The following is a 15,899-nucleotide window of genomic DNA, read 5'->3' on the forward strand; positions in this document are numbered from 1 at the left end:
CAAACTGAGGGTTGATGGGAGGTGGGAGGGAGGGGAGGGTGGGTGATGGGTATTGAGGAGGGCACCTTTTGGGATGAGCACTGGGTGTTGTATGGAAACCAACTTGACAATAAACTTCATATATTGAAAAAAAATAAACCCTAAAGGAATAAAGGAGAAAAAAAATAAAAATAAAGGATGTTTTGAGTATTCCTGAAAAAAAAATAAATGTTATGTTATTGTTTAAAAAAATAAAATAAAATAAAATAAAATAAAATAAAATAAAATAAAATAAAATAAAATAAAATAAAATAAAATAAAATAAAATAAATATGTTTATTGAATGGGGCGCCTGGGTGGCTCAGTCGGTTGAGCGTCCGACTTCGTCTCAGGTCATGATCTCGTGGTTTGTGAGTTCAAGCCCCATGTCGGGCTCTGTGGCTGACAGCTCAGAGCCTGGAACCTGCTTCAGTTTCTGTGTCTCCCTCTCTCTCTGCCCCACCCCTGCTTGTGCTCTGTCTCCCTCTCTGTCTTTCAAAACTGAATAAATATAAAAAACAATTTTTAATATATTTATTGAAAAAGAAGCATACTATTGGTCAGTTTGAGTGCTATATCTATGATAAAACAGATTATGAAAACTATAGAATGAAACCATTATTTTATAGAACTGAATCATCTGATATGCTACCTCTTGCAATAACTTAATGGGTCCAACTATACCCTTTGAATGGACCAATTTTATAATTCTCCTAGAAAGTTTTGAGTTGGGTATAATTTCTTGCTGCTTTCTTTCTCTGATCCAAGGCTTAAGAGAAAATCCCTGGAAATCAGCAAGTGGAATCAGACCTCTCCAGGATTGAGAAGAGACAGGAATGAGAAAAAGGACATCCTGTCACATTTTAAAGACCCACAATTGCTGTGCTTTGCAGGATAGAGGGGAAAAGGGATACACAATGGAGAAGGAAAAACAGTCCCAACAATTATAATGAACATTTCTAAACTGTCAATATCATGGATTAATTTCTAAAACACAAGCTTATAAACAAAAGCTAACCAGCTAGCCACTAACTAAAATGCATATGCAATATAATCAAGGAGATACTGTGCTTATAAAACCACATGTGTCTTATTTATCTCTAATTTTATTTTATTTTTTCCATCTTTTTTTCAAATTTTTATTTAAAGTCTAGTTAGTTAACATATAGCGGAATATTGGTTTCAGGAGAATTTAGTGATTCATCACTTACATATGACACCCAGTGCTCATTATAACTTATCTCTAATTCTTAAATAATTCATTCTCTTATTGGGTATGCAAGTGAGCAATGGAGAAAGTGGTACATCTGCAGTACCAGCCAGTGCTAAGAGTTTCAACACTTCCAGAAGATGCAGACTAGAGAACTTTATTAGGCACCGGAAGGGTTTCTCTCTCAGCCAAGATGTCCCCATTTAAGTTACTTTTGAATTTCATTTCAAGCTTATTTTGTACAAAGTCTACTCTTAGTTGAGGATAGTCTCCAAAAGCTTCTCTTTTTTTTTTAAGTTTATTTCTTTATTTTAAGAGAGCATGTGCATGAGCAAGGGAGGGGCGAGAGAGGAAGAGAGAGAATCCCAAACAGGCTACGTGCTGTCAACGTAAAAGCCCTATGTGGGGCTTGATCTCATGAACCAAGATCATGACCTGAGTCGAAATCAAGAGTCAGATGCTTAACTGACTGAGCCACCCAGGCACCAGTCCAAAAGTTTCTTGAGTCACTCTGCGGACTCTCTCTTTTTCTACTCTGTTTTCATGAATAATCCTTGAATCCATGTTTATATCTAGCCCAAGGCTTTTTTCTTGTAGAGATGTAGTAGAGTTGCAAGTTTCAGAGGTCTGATTATACTGTTTAAAAACAGTAGCCTTGGGGCACCTAGGTGGCTCGGTTGAGTGTCTGACTTCAACTCAGGTCATGATCTCGCAGTTTGTGGGTTCAAACCTTGCATCAGGCTTGCTGCTATCAGTGCAGAGCTTGCTTGGGATCTTCTGTTCCCCCTTTTCTGTATCACTCCCCTGCTCCCACTCGCACTCTCTCTCTCTCAAAAATAAATAAAACATTAAAAAAAATGTTAAAAATAGTGGCACCTGGGTGGCTCAGTCGGTTAAGCATCCAACTTCTGCTCAGGTCATGATCCCGTGATTTGTGGGTTCGAGCCCCATGTCAGGCTCTGTACTGACAGCTCAGAGCCTGGAGCCTGCTTCGGATTCTGCGTCACCTTCTCTCTCTGCCCCTCCCCTGCTCATGTTCTCTCTCACTCTCTCAAAAATAAACATTATAAAAAATTAAAAAATAAAATAAAAAATAAAAAAATAGCCTTAAGAGAGTCCAGATACCAGCTTCTGAACTCCATTTTCACAATGTGATGGTATCTGCTAGCAACTGTCACTGCCTGACTCAGAAAGGGTATATTGTTCTTCAACTGGGAGAAAAAAGAAGGCATACGGAGTTTGGGAATAACACACCACATAAGCAAGTTTGTGTTGGTGTGGCTTTCTATACTGCACTCCCCAGAGATTCAAATCCATACTGCATTCTCCTCAGCATCTCTGAAACTTATCAGAATTTTCTTAACTGATCTTTTGAGTTGTTCCATATAAAACAGGTCAATGTCTTCACCTGGTCCTTTATTCATTTGAAAAATATCCCAAATTTTCCGGTGCTGAGGAAATTGAGTATAAATGACGTCTACAAGGGCTGCATCATTGACACTTGCCTGCTTCTCCTCACAAAGCATAACCAAGCGCTGAACAAGCGATTCCTTTTTCTTCCAGAAGTTTGTGGTCTGCTATTGATTTTCAGACCAAAAAAAAAAAAAAATCCCAGGCTTGGAGGACTGTCATCATTTCAGTTACTGGGATTTTCAAAATGGTTCTCTTGATAAACTCGGCAACAGCTCTGTCCATCTCTTTGGCACGTCCAACATGACCAGTAATGTGTCTCCTCAGCAGCTGTCGCCTGGAGGTGATCCACTTTTTTTTAATATGTATTTTTTGAGAGAGCACAAGCAGGGGAGGGGCAGGAAGAGGGAGACAGAGGATTTGAAGTGGGCTCTGTGCTGACAGGCTGACAGGCCGACAGCAATGAGCCGGACATGAGGCTCAAACTCACAAACCGCAAGATCATGACCTGAGCCAAAGTTGGACACTCAACCGATTGAGGCACCCCTGGTGCCCCTGGAGGCGATCCAATTTTAAATTTAGACCCAACAACAGTCTTTATCACCTTATATCCTAAAGGGGATAAACTCACCCATAAATTCACATCAGTCCTCATTTTACTGTGAATTATTTCCACACACAGTCCAAGGAAAACATTAACCATGCAGATGGGGACTTCTATGCTTCCATGGATTGCGCCCCATTTTCTCTACAGGTGAAAGCTTTGGCAATCATGGGTACCTTCAAGTCTTGACCAGTGCAGAAAGCCTCTGATTCCTCACCGCACCCATCTTTGTGTTTCCGGATTTCTCCCAATTCAACCCCTTTCTCACTTCTTTCCCCTTTTCATTTTTTTCCACTATTCCCCATGTCTCCTGTGTTCCCATTCATTTTGCTGAGTGATATATATATAAAAGAATATGGACTCTCTGACTGAAGACAGGATTTCGGTCATTAAAAGAAACTTTCAGAGGGGTAGCCGTGAAAGAACCCCGATGGAATCCATTTCCACATACTCTTCTCCCATATGTATGGTTTCCGAAGTTCTCTTGGCCCAAGAATGACCAGGGAGCACATCCATCATCTCCTCCTTCCCTCTCACTAGCAACATGTCCTATTTCAACCTTCAAGGTCTCACCTATCTTTGCCCCAAAAGGGCAATGAAACCCAGATAAAGGGAATTAAAAGTCACATGGAATAAATCTGTCAAAAGGAAGTGAGGAGTTAATCACCCACACCATGTGGGAAAGAGGGCTGGGTAAAACAAGGAAATAGGGCTCCCTGAGTGCCACCACCAGCTGACACAAAAGTTGGGACCATACTTCTACTTTAGTATTTGGAGACCATATAAATCACAATCCAAATGGCAGAGGAAGTACAAAACTAGAGAATGATATACCCTAAATTGAAAGGTTACATACATTAGTCACCAGAATCAAATTATTATCTGAACCTGGAATAAGGTCAAAAGCCAAGAAATAGCCAACTCTTTTCAGGAGGCTTTCAAAATACAAAAGAGGCTCCCAGAGAATACCAAAAGAAGCTATATACCCCGACATGACAGCTGAAGGATAAGTCTGAACTGGAGATAATCCAATATGAAATTCTAGTAAATAACAACAAGGAGGCATTTGCTCCAAAGACAGCTGGAACAGACACATATGTGGCAGTATTTGCATGCACCCTGACCATAAACGAATGAGGGGACAAAGGGATACTGGCTTACTCCCATTCTGGTTCTGAGGTAAGCAAATGAATGAGGAAATACACTCAACTACCTATAATAAGAGTGTAGTTCAGGTGCTGTAGGTCTGATACATCTATAAAAACCTACCTTGAATAGGATGATATAAGTAACAGGTCCTTAAACGTAAGAGTTTTGCTTGACACTTCAAAGGCCAAAACAATAAAATCAAAGTACTCCATATTATACAGCAAAGTCCTCAGGTACGTTAGTTACCAAAAACATCCAAAAATGATTCAGCTTCATTAACCCAGTGTACACTTCTAGGACATAAAAACTTGGGTTGAAAGGAGGAAAGGCATCTTGGAGGAAGGTGTCAATGTAGCAGGTATTTCCTTCCCAATTCTGACTCTAGGCCTGCTTCCCTTTGCTTAACTAAGCAATTTAACATTCTATTTATAGAGAAGGTATGAGCTAGGGATATGCCATAGTTAGAGCCCAAATTTATTTTCTAAATTATGTGCTCCACTAGGTCTGGAGTATTGGTTGTTTACTTATCTTAGTCTTTTCTCTGAGAATCCATGCAATTTTCCAACAGCATTAGCTGCTGGGGAATAACACGGGGCATGAATGATCCAGTGAAAGTCCCACAAAGCTGATGACTACTGTGTTTATTTTCCTGACACCATTGTCCTGTTGGATATGGTAGGAGGATAAAAATATGAAACACAGTCCAAATGAGAGTCCTTGCATACTGCCTCCATTTGTGATACAGACAGGGAGGCCAGTGTCATTCTTTGTGAAGCTATCTACTGCATGCATGGTCAGAGATACGCTTGAGAGAAGTTAGGGTGTCAGGTCTAGTTTTTCTGGCTATGAGACATGGAAATCTCTTCTGTACTGGTGTATGGCTCTGAGGGTATCTAACAGGCTACCTTGGTCTCATGTGCTGGAATTATTATGTCTTGGTTTGGGGCCAGATTCCGAATTGGAGACAGATTATCATGCCCTGTGTGAGAGTCTATGCAGGTGACCATGGCCCTAACTTGGGCAATTCAGGTCTGATGAACTTTATGATCTTGATGATTCTATTAATTTTCATCTTGGAAGGGTCCCTATCTATATATCTCCACATAGGCACAAAACTACATGTGTATCTTGGGTAATCTGATGATGATTTTTCTCTCTGCAGGGGCTGAGACATGATGATCCAGTCAGCACGCTCCCAGACACCACACTAGACTGCCAACCCATGGATGACTGCCCATGAGTGATTCGAAATGCAAAAAATGTATAGTGGAAGATATTTTTTCCAGAGTAAGCAACACAGCCCCTATCTCTACCCACTGAACAGAATTCCATTTTCTAAGCCATAGCTGCAAGCAGTTTTCTTTGGGGTTAGACAGCTTCCACAGCCCACTACGACCCATCTGTCTTGAACTTACCAATGAGTTCACGAAGCAGACCCAGGCATCCTCAGAAACCTGGGTGTATCGAAGTCACGAGAGCCTGAGGTGCTGCCATGATCTCTGTATCTGACACAGCTACATCTGGAGTGTGAATGGACACTTTTTCCTGCACCTCTGAGACACCATTAGAGCCTAAGACTTCCTAAATATACCACTTTCACCTAAAATGTAGGTTTCTTATACAATACTCACTTTGTTGGTGTTCTCCTTTAAGACCAATGCCATAATATAAAAGCCAGGGTTTAACAATCCTCATTCTTGTTTTGTTGCTTTCTCGATGTCCACCAGCATCAACAAGGTAACAAGAGTCTCTCAAATTGGGTATAGCATGTGTCAGATTCAAGCAAGGACCATGAACAAATAGGTATTTAGTGCCATTGCTTAGAAGATACATATTTTAGCCACAGGATCCATTCTGCTTAAATGTCGGTCACTGACAATTTCCCTAAAAACACGCCGCATGGATGAGGAGCCTGAGTGAAAGGTTGTCTGTATAGCCTAATGGATCATTTCTAATGCAGGCTGTTGGTCAACTTCAGTGCTTATCTGGTGATCTTATGTAATGGGCTGAGTTGGATCCTCATGTGAAATATAAAGAGCATCCAATATTGAATGGAGTTATCAAATACTCTGCCCTCCTTTGATTTCCCAGAGATTTTAATGCCATCATTTTTGTTCATGAATAGATTCAGATTAATTCTAGGTACCAGGCCATGGTTTCCATAAAGTTAATCTTGGTAGCCGACCAACAACACTTGTCAGGATTAAGACTCCATCCCTGGTTATGCAGATATTAGCCCATCTCTCTCAGGTAGGTGGTATGCTACCCTTAGTCCTTTCGATCAGGATAATGTAATCATGTGAGGGTACCAAGACCCCTGGTGACATGTCAGTTCCCTAGGTCTCAGCCTATCCACTGCTGAGAAATCATTAGAGGGTTCAGGCTGTCAGAGGCATGCAGTGTGAACAGGTATTGTCCTCTGAGTCTCATGGAAGCAAATAAGCTCTGATCTTCTGCTTGCAGTGGGATCTAAAGAAAGCATCAACACATTCACCACTGTGTATCAGGCCCTTCAGTCTGTACAACAGACTTTATCACCATCATGATATCTACAAGTACAATGGTAAAGATAAGTGCTGTCACACTGAGCTTACGGCAACCTGCAGTGAGGTGTCAAGAACCAATGGCTTCTATCACTAGACACAGGATGATTGTGGAATGGTCTGGGCTCTTTAAACACTCCTGCCTCTAATAGTTCCTTAACAAGTGTAGGGACCTCCTTTTACCATCCCCAACACATGCCAGTATCCTACTTTGCTTTATTTATACTCCATTGCTGGAATGGGAAAACCTGGTAGCTCCCATTTTTCTACTTACTCTACCACCAGTACTATAATTGTAGCATTTCCCCATTGGGAACATTCCTTAAAATTCAAAAGAAGAATTGCACATTCTTATCACAACTCTTCCGAGAATACATTCAGCAGTATCAGTTACAGCACTTTCGGTATATTGGCTCAAAATAACCTACCCATTAACTCACATCAGTCCATAGTGCAATCTGAGACTTACTTCCACATCAAAAGTAAACTTCTGACTGAGCCCATGGAGACTTCTAGGCACCACAGTGACTTGTGCCCCAGTGTCCCTAGGGGCTGAAAAGTGTGACAACTTCAAGTGCCAACAAGCCCTCAAAACACTTGGATGAGTGTGTCAGATATTTAGAGAAGGAGAGGCCACAACCCTGCCCTTGACCTGTTCATTCTCAAAAACAGAAAAGTCTGGGTAGAAAGGTGGTGCTGAATGTGTTACATTAACATCAATCAGAACGGTACAGATATCAGAATAGGGTCTAGGTCCTCCTGATCCTCCTATTATGAGCAATGTGGTCATGGCCAAACTGGCTTATAACATGGGGTTGGTCATAGGGAATGGGGTGATTACTCCCCATCTAAGTAACTGGCAGGGCCCCCTCACCTATGAGTCAAGAAGAAAACCTCTATAATATCACTAGGGTTTTCCCAAATCCATGCTTAATATCAGTTCTTTGCAACTCAATTTAAAAGCAGATCTTGGGCTGCCTAGGTGGCTCAGTCAGTTAGGCATCCAACTCTTGATTTCAGCTCAGTTCATGATCTCATGGTTCATGGGTTCAAGCCCCATATCAGGCTCTGTGCTGATAGCACAGAGCCTGCTTGGGATCCTCTCTCTCCTGCTCCTTCTCTGCTTGCACTCACTCTCTCTTTTGCTCTCTCTCGCTCTCTCTCTCTCTCTCTCAAAATAAATAAATATTTTTAAAAAGCAGATCTTAGTACATTTTGATGTAACCAACTATCCCTTGTCACCAAACACTTTATCCGTGAGGTTGGCTACTGGCCCACAGATCCCATTCCATATTGGATGGATCAACCTGCTGAGTGTCACCTATATTTTTACAAAAGGGCTTTGTGACCTTATCAGTTTCCAGAAGAAGAGAGTTAAACACACACACACACACACACACACACACACACACACACACACACACAAACAGACTCATAAATGGAGAGAACAAACTGGTGGTTGTCAGAGGGGTAGGGGGTAGGGAGATAGGTGAAATAGGCAAAAGGGACTAAGAGGTACAAACTTCCAGTTATAAAATAAGTAAATCATGGAGATGAAAAGTACAGCATACGGAATATAGTCAGTAATACTGTAATAACCCTGTATGGTGACAGATGGTGACTACACTTACTGCAGCGAGTATTTCATAATGTATAGAATTGCTGAATCATCATGTTCTACACCTGAAGCTAACGAAACATTGTGTATCAACTATATTTCAGAAAGAAAGGGGAGGGGAGGGCAGGGGAGGGCAGGGGAGGGCAGGGGAGGGCAGGAGAGGGCAGGAGAGGGCAGGAGAGGTCGGGGGAGGGCAGGGGAGGGGAGGACAAGGCAAGAAAAAACAAAATTCATAGAGTCAATCTGTCAAAATCAGGTGGGACAGAGCCCCATGTAGTGGTGCCTCATATTAAGAGACAACTTTTAGACCAATTTTGTAGTAGACACAACTATTCTCTCAGGAATATAGAACACTAGAGTGCATAAAAGACAGAAATTGTTCTTTAATGTGGGATTCTGTGTATGAAATCACTATGCCCTCAATTTTGTGAAAATTGTAAGCCTCCTCTCTGATGGGCATCCAAGGCTATACAGAATGACACCTTCCACTTGCCAATCAACAAGATATTATTAACCTTGAAAACTTTGGACATCGGAGAAATTTTTCTGATGCAATATAAATATTCAAAATTTTAAAAATAGCACATTTTAATACCAGTTACACATAATTGGACAGCATCTCAATGGCACAATAATTTTTCATTTTTTACCTTTTCACTGCAACTTCTCCCAGCTGCACTGAGACACATTTTTCATAAACACAAATCATAAATACTTTCTCACAGACACTACAACACAAGCGTCAACAATACACATACTTTCTCCAAGTGGAAGCCCAGGGACAAGAGGGAAGGGAACACAGGGATAAGAAATGACGCCAGTAAACACAGGTTGTTCATACTTTCATTCCATTTCAGGGCACAAGGACACTTTTATCAACAACTAGGCACCAATTAGCTGATTCTGATCTTACCTCTTGCTACCTAACCCTCCAAACTTTTTTCAACAAGTAGAATACGTTATTAGATGCCGGAGAATCTATCTTACTACCAAGCTGACCCACACACCTTGGAAGAGGTTGGACAGAAGAAGGACCCTTATGCTTCCCCCTCACCTGCCATGTAGACACAGGCAGGCTACCAGATCCAGGAGATCTATATCTCTCATAACCTGGCCTGCACTGCTCTACTTATGTGGGGGAAGTCTTCATCCCTCCCAACCCACCCTTGCTTTATGGCCAGATCAGGAAAGTTTCATGTCATCCAACAACTCAGCCAGGGTATTCTCAAGTACCACACATCCCAGATGACTTATCCATCCTAAAATGGAATATATATTGTCCCTTTCATCCATCACTTAGGTGGCACCATGTACTAAGAGATGCTAGAAAACCTAATTAGACACGAATCTGGCCAGTGCGGCCTTTTGTCTAAAAGGTGGGGCACTATAACTTGACTAGTCATAAATTCAGTCACTGAAAGCACAAAGACATGCAAGGCAAAGGAAAAGGCTCAACTATTTAACACTTAAAAATGTAAATATTCCTTTTATATTTTGACGCTTTACTATCTAAAAGCCCAGCAAAAAAAAGAATGAGGCAAGAGGGCCAGCTCCCTGTGATTGCTCTCACCCGCCAAGGACAACAGGATAACAAAAGGGGGCAAATGTCTTCACCGCAAGCTACAGGATACCCCCTTGTGGGCTTCTGGACTGCAGCTAAGTGGTTTCCTATTCTGCGGCTCTATACTTAAGGGAAGGCTAGGCAGAAATCTCCGTATCTTAGCAAACTCTGGAAGGGATGAATACAGTACCTCATGAGGGGTGAGGACTGGAACGGCCGGCTCCCGTGCAGCGGTGCAGAAAGCTTCACTCGTGCTGCCTGGACTTAGAGTGGCGCAGGGCCTAGCGTGTGACTCAAGTGAAAGAAAAGCTAGGGTTGAAGCTGTCGCACCGAGTGAGAACAAAATAAGCCTGTTTTCAGAGGTAACTGCACTTCCATCGGCTACAGAAGAAAAAATGTCTTTTCCGAGCTCAACATGAGCTCTCTGAAACAGACTAACCGGACATTTCCTTGTCTTTCATAGAGGAGGGACAAAGGTTACCTCCCCCTGTGTTATTGACCAGGACAATGACAAAGAGCTTCAGAAAACTGAACTGGAGTTAGGGGGACATCAGCACTAGTGTATGACACATGCAAATGAAGTCAAGAGTCTAGGACTGTAAATACATGGGCAAAAGACACAATCAACAGACTTGTTTATAAGCGAACGGCACTTTCACCACACACAGTTCTGTTTTCCATGGTCGACATGAGAACCCAATAAAACTAAGTGTACTCAGATTATTTTGAAAGGAAAGCACAGAGAAGAAGCACAGGAGGGCTAGATGACCACCACAGAAGTGTGAGACTAAAGAAGTAAGAAGCTAAAAGGGACTCCTGTGGCAGGTCAGGAGAAAGGTGCTGAATGGGGCGGCAGCCCACAGGCTGAGAACCTTTTAGGAAGCTCCAACTGTGCCTGGGAAGCATTAGCTCAAGATCCATACTGCTAACTTCGCTGCTAACTGCACCACACCACCTGCAGAAAAACGGGATGTGCTCTCCACGGTCCACATATGGATCCACACAAAGGGAATGCGATGGGTATTTTCTCCACGCTCACGAGGGAGGCATGAAGACTACCTGAACTTTGTTCCAAGCAAACAGCAAACAGCTGCAGGAAGCTTGTCTTTTTCTTTCCCTCAGAAAATACATTTGTGTTATCCAGTCACTTTGTAGGGTCATTTACTTTTACACACTCGAAGTCATCAGACCTACATATTTCATTCTTTGGTACTGTCTTGAAAGAAGCATACACTTGCTGACACATGTTTCTGCCACATTCTTTGCTTCCCCCAACAGGCAAGTTCAGACTCAGGAAGCAAAAGTCCAGTGGAAAGTACCAGAACCAAGGGAAGACTATTTGCCTCATCATCCATTCCACAAAATACTTTCTTGGAATCTGCTATGTGTATAAGATGGTATCCTACTCCCACGCATGTAACCTTTGTCTTTCTGAAAATCAAATCTGATTCTACAAGGAAATCACAAAAACAAAAATACTGTTCTCTCAAGTTATACTGGATTTGATTTCAAAAGGAAAAAAAATCTGGCACAAAAGAGACACTCAGACCAATGGCACAGAATAGAGAACCTAGAAACGGATCCACAAACATATGGCCAACTAATCTTTGACAAAGCAGGAAAGAATATCCAATGGAATAAAGACAGTCTCCTCAGCAAATGGTGCTGAGAAAACTGGACAGCGACATGCAGGAAAATGAAACTGGACCGCTTTATTACACCATACACAAAAATAAACTCAAAATGGATGAAACACCTAAATGTAAGACATCAAAATCCTCAAGAAGAAAGCAGGCAAAAACCTCTTTGACCTTGGCCCAGCAACTTCTTACTCAACACGTCTCCAGAGGCAAGGGAAACAAAAGCGAAAATGAACTATTGGGACCACATCAAAATAAAAAGCTTCTGCATAGCGAAGGAAACCATCAGCAAAACTAAAAGGTAACTGACAGAATGGGAGAAGATATTTGTAAACAACATATCAGATAAAGGGTTAGTATCCAAAATCTACAGAGAACTTATCAAACTCAACACCCAAAAAACAAATAATCCAGTGAAGAAATGGGTGAAAGACATGATATGGACACTTCTCCAAAGAAGACATCCAGATGGCCAACCGACACATGAAAAGATGTTCAACATCACTCATCATCAGGGAAATACAAATCAAAACCACAATGAGATACCACCTCACACCTGTCAGAACAGCTAACATGAACAACTCAGGCAACAACAGATGTTGGCGAGGATGCGGAGAAAGAGGATCTCTTTTGCATTGTTGGTGGCAATGCAAACTGGTGCGGCCACTCTGGAAAACAGTATGGAGGTTCCTCAAAAAATTAAAAATAGAACTACCCTACCACCCAGCAATTGCACTACTAGGTATTTATCCAAGGGATACAGGTGTGCTGTTTCAAAGGGACACACGCACCCCAATGTTTATAGCAGCACTATCAACAATAGCCAACGTATGGAAAGAGCCCAAATGTCCATCAACAGATGAACAGATAAAGAAGAAGTGGTGTATATATATACAATGAAGTATTATTCAGCAATCAAAAAGAATGAAATCTTGCCATTTGAAACTACATGGATGGAATTGGAGGGTATTATGCTAAGTGAAATGAGTCAGTCAGAGAAAGACAGATATCATATGACTTCACTTATACGAGGACTTTAAGAGACAAAACAGATGAACATAAGGGAAGGGAAGCAAAAATAATATACAAACAGGGAGGGGGACAAAACATAAGAGACTCTTAAATATGGAGAACAAACAGAGGGTTGCTGGAGGGGTTGTGGGAGGAAGGATGGGCTCAATGGGTAAGGGGCATTAAGGAACCTACTCCTGAAATCGTTGTTGCACCATATGCTAACTAACTTGGATGTAAATTAAAAAATAAATAAATTATTAATTTAAAAAAGGAAAAAAATCAAGCTAGTTTAAAAAATTGTAAACTGTCCCACATCAAGTATCTAACCATTCATGGAAGTTGGCTTTTCTATCTCAGTTTTTAACCAAAGGTAGCAGAGGCCTTACTTATAAGAAAAAAAAAGTTTAAGTACAACTAAGCTACATAAATTATACTAGTGTTTTATTTTGTTTTGTTCTAATCTATCTGGAACTTCTGTTCTTTTCAGTCCTCACCAACTTTCCTGACTATCCTGAACTGAAATTTTCTTTGCTAAGGTTATCTTTGACCTCTGACTTCCCCAACCCCAGACTTTTTATAGCACTTGTTACGTGATCCATCTATGACATTTAACCCAACCAGCTATTTTCTCTGTGGAAACTGCTGCCGCTGGCTTCTGTGACATCATTCATGGGCCCCTCTCCTGGTCTTTCTAGCTACTTTTTTCCAGTCTCCTTTAGTCTCTCTTTTTACTTTATTTATTTCTTAATTACTGGTTTTCCCTGCGGTTTCATTCTTGACCCTACTGTTTCCACATATATTCCCTGGGCAACTTGACTAAGCCATGAATCAAAGTATCACATGAACACTGATGAATCTACAATTTCAAACTCCAGCTCTGTCTACCTGCCCTGCTCAATGTTTCTCAGACATTTTGAACTTAATAGGTCCCAAGTACAGCATTTTTTTTTTTACTTTCTTCCCCTGCTGCCCTTAGACCTGCTTATTCTCTTCCTGTATTTTCTATTCTACAGCACAATCATCTGTTGTGGAGCCCACTAAAATCTTTTTAAGCGAGTTTGTGCTAGACTCCCTTCCCTCCAGGATGTCACTAATGTTCTTTCTCTACCTGCAACATTCTCAGAGGGCTCCTCCCTTAGTTAACTCTTAAATATCCTACATTTTCCACGCTAATTTCTCAAAGATGCTCTCTTAGCTTTATTTTCCAAAAGCTGTTTTAAAACTGACTTTTCCTTCTTAGATTTTAGCACAGCACAAAACAATACACACACTTGAGTGGTTATTAAATAAATGACTATGTTTTTCACTTTCCCACTATTTTCCAAAAACACAGCAGACTTATTTATTTTGGTCCATCATTTTATCAAGCACAGTCACTGGCACATGGAATGCTCTTAATAAATCCTCCTGGATATTGAATAAGTGACTTCTAGGTACCTCCTAGGCAGAAGTCCTCAGCATTCCTTGCCCACCATCAGCCTCCCCTCCATCCACCAAACTATTAGTATGGTTACTTTTTAAATACAAATATGAATGATTCTCCCACTCTGGAATCTTCAGTGACTCCCAAATTTCTCTAGGAACAAATTTAAACTGCTAAGCCTGGTCTACAAGATTATGGACAATGTGACATGAATCTTCAGGAAGCTTGTCTTATCTCCCCTGGAGCTGGGAAACACATGAAGCAGTGTCTGACTCAGGTGAGTGAATTCCACACCCGGGGCTGGAGCTGCCTTGAGAAAGGCACGGTGAGGTGTGTGGTTGGCCAAATGAATGACACGATTGCACAAGGCCACACTGGAAAGACGGGGCCTCATTAGGACACACAAACTTGGGCACCTGCCCATCCCTGGGCTGAGCCCAGGGCAGCTGAATCCCAACATACCACATCAAAACAAGAAAACTGAATAAAAATTTGGAAACTTTTGTTTGCCAAAATGAAGGACTGCCCACACTGGCAAGCTAACAGTGACTAGATACATGAGCTACTATGCATTTGAAAGCCAACAAATGCCACATCTTTTTAAGGAGCCTACAAATACATAACACAGGCTCCCTGAGAAAACCCATAGGCTTAAGCACCCAGGTGTGAATGTTAAGGGACAAATCCACACTGGAGATGATAATCAATATAAAAAATTCCTTCTGAGAACAACCAGAAGACTTTGAGCCAGCAGACAGAAGGGAAGCAATATATGGGAGGGTTTGCACGAACCCCTACAACTCCTAGAATGATGGGATGAAGGGATACTGGCTTCCCTTCTATGTGAAATATTTAAAGTGGATGAGGAAATGCACCCACAGGGCATACAATTAAGCGTACAGTGGGAGAAGATGCTCTGGGTCAGGCATATACCTGAAAGCCTGCCTTGGGAAAAATTTTGAAAGCAAAATGACCTTGATACAAGTATATGCAGATGCCCCAAGGACCAAATTGAAAATTGCCACAAACCTCAAATTCTAAAGTAAGTACTGTAATACCCAACGAAACCAGTTGTGATGGCATTAGCCCACTCACTACCTAAGGATGTAAAAACTGAGGTGGAAGCAGGAGGAAAGATATTTTGGACAGAACTGAGAATGTGGGGGCATTTTCTACCTGCCTGTAAATCTGTGCTCCCTCCCTTTCTACTCAACCCTATAATTACATTTTCTATTTAAATGGGAGGTACCTGCTGGGGAAATGACACATTTAGAACCCAAACTGACTTTCTTTAGTGTGTGCGCCACTGGGGGCCATACATGACGTGTGCACTTCTCTTCATGTTTTTTCTTTAAGAACCCAAGCCATCCTTCAATAGCACCTGCTTCTGGGAAATGACAATGGATATGAATAGTCCATCAAATGTCCCATGGAGTTCCCCACTGCTGGATATTTTGCCACAAATGTGGTACCATTATTTGATGGCTGCCCCAGGCAAATGCAAATTTAAAACACAGTCCAATTAACAGTACTTGCATGTGATGTTCACGGGGGGTTCACAATACTCAGAAAATGGATCTACCACTCTCCATGCCCAGTGGTAATCTTGAGAGGAGAGCAGAGTGCTTGGTCTGCCACATCTGTTCTGGAAACTGGAGATCCCCTACTAGACTGTGCAGCTAACATTCTAGGCATGTCTGCCAGGCTTC

General features: G+C 41.6%; 1 pseudogene; it reads right to left on the reverse strand.

Moving 5' to 3' along the window:
• Positions 1 to 451: 451 nt before the first annotated feature.
• On the reverse strand, positions 452 to 8,547 carry LOC101097949 (annotated as a pseudogene).
• Between the last annotated feature and the right edge of the window lie 7,352 nt (positions 8,548 to 15,899).

The sequence above is a fragment of the Felis catus genome, chromosome X, assembly GCF_018350175.1.
Source record: "Felis catus isolate Fca126 chromosome X, F.catus_Fca126_mat1.0, whole genome shotgun sequence".
Classification (NCBI taxonomy): domain Eukaryota; kingdom Metazoa; phylum Chordata; class Mammalia; order Carnivora; family Felidae; genus Felis; species Felis catus.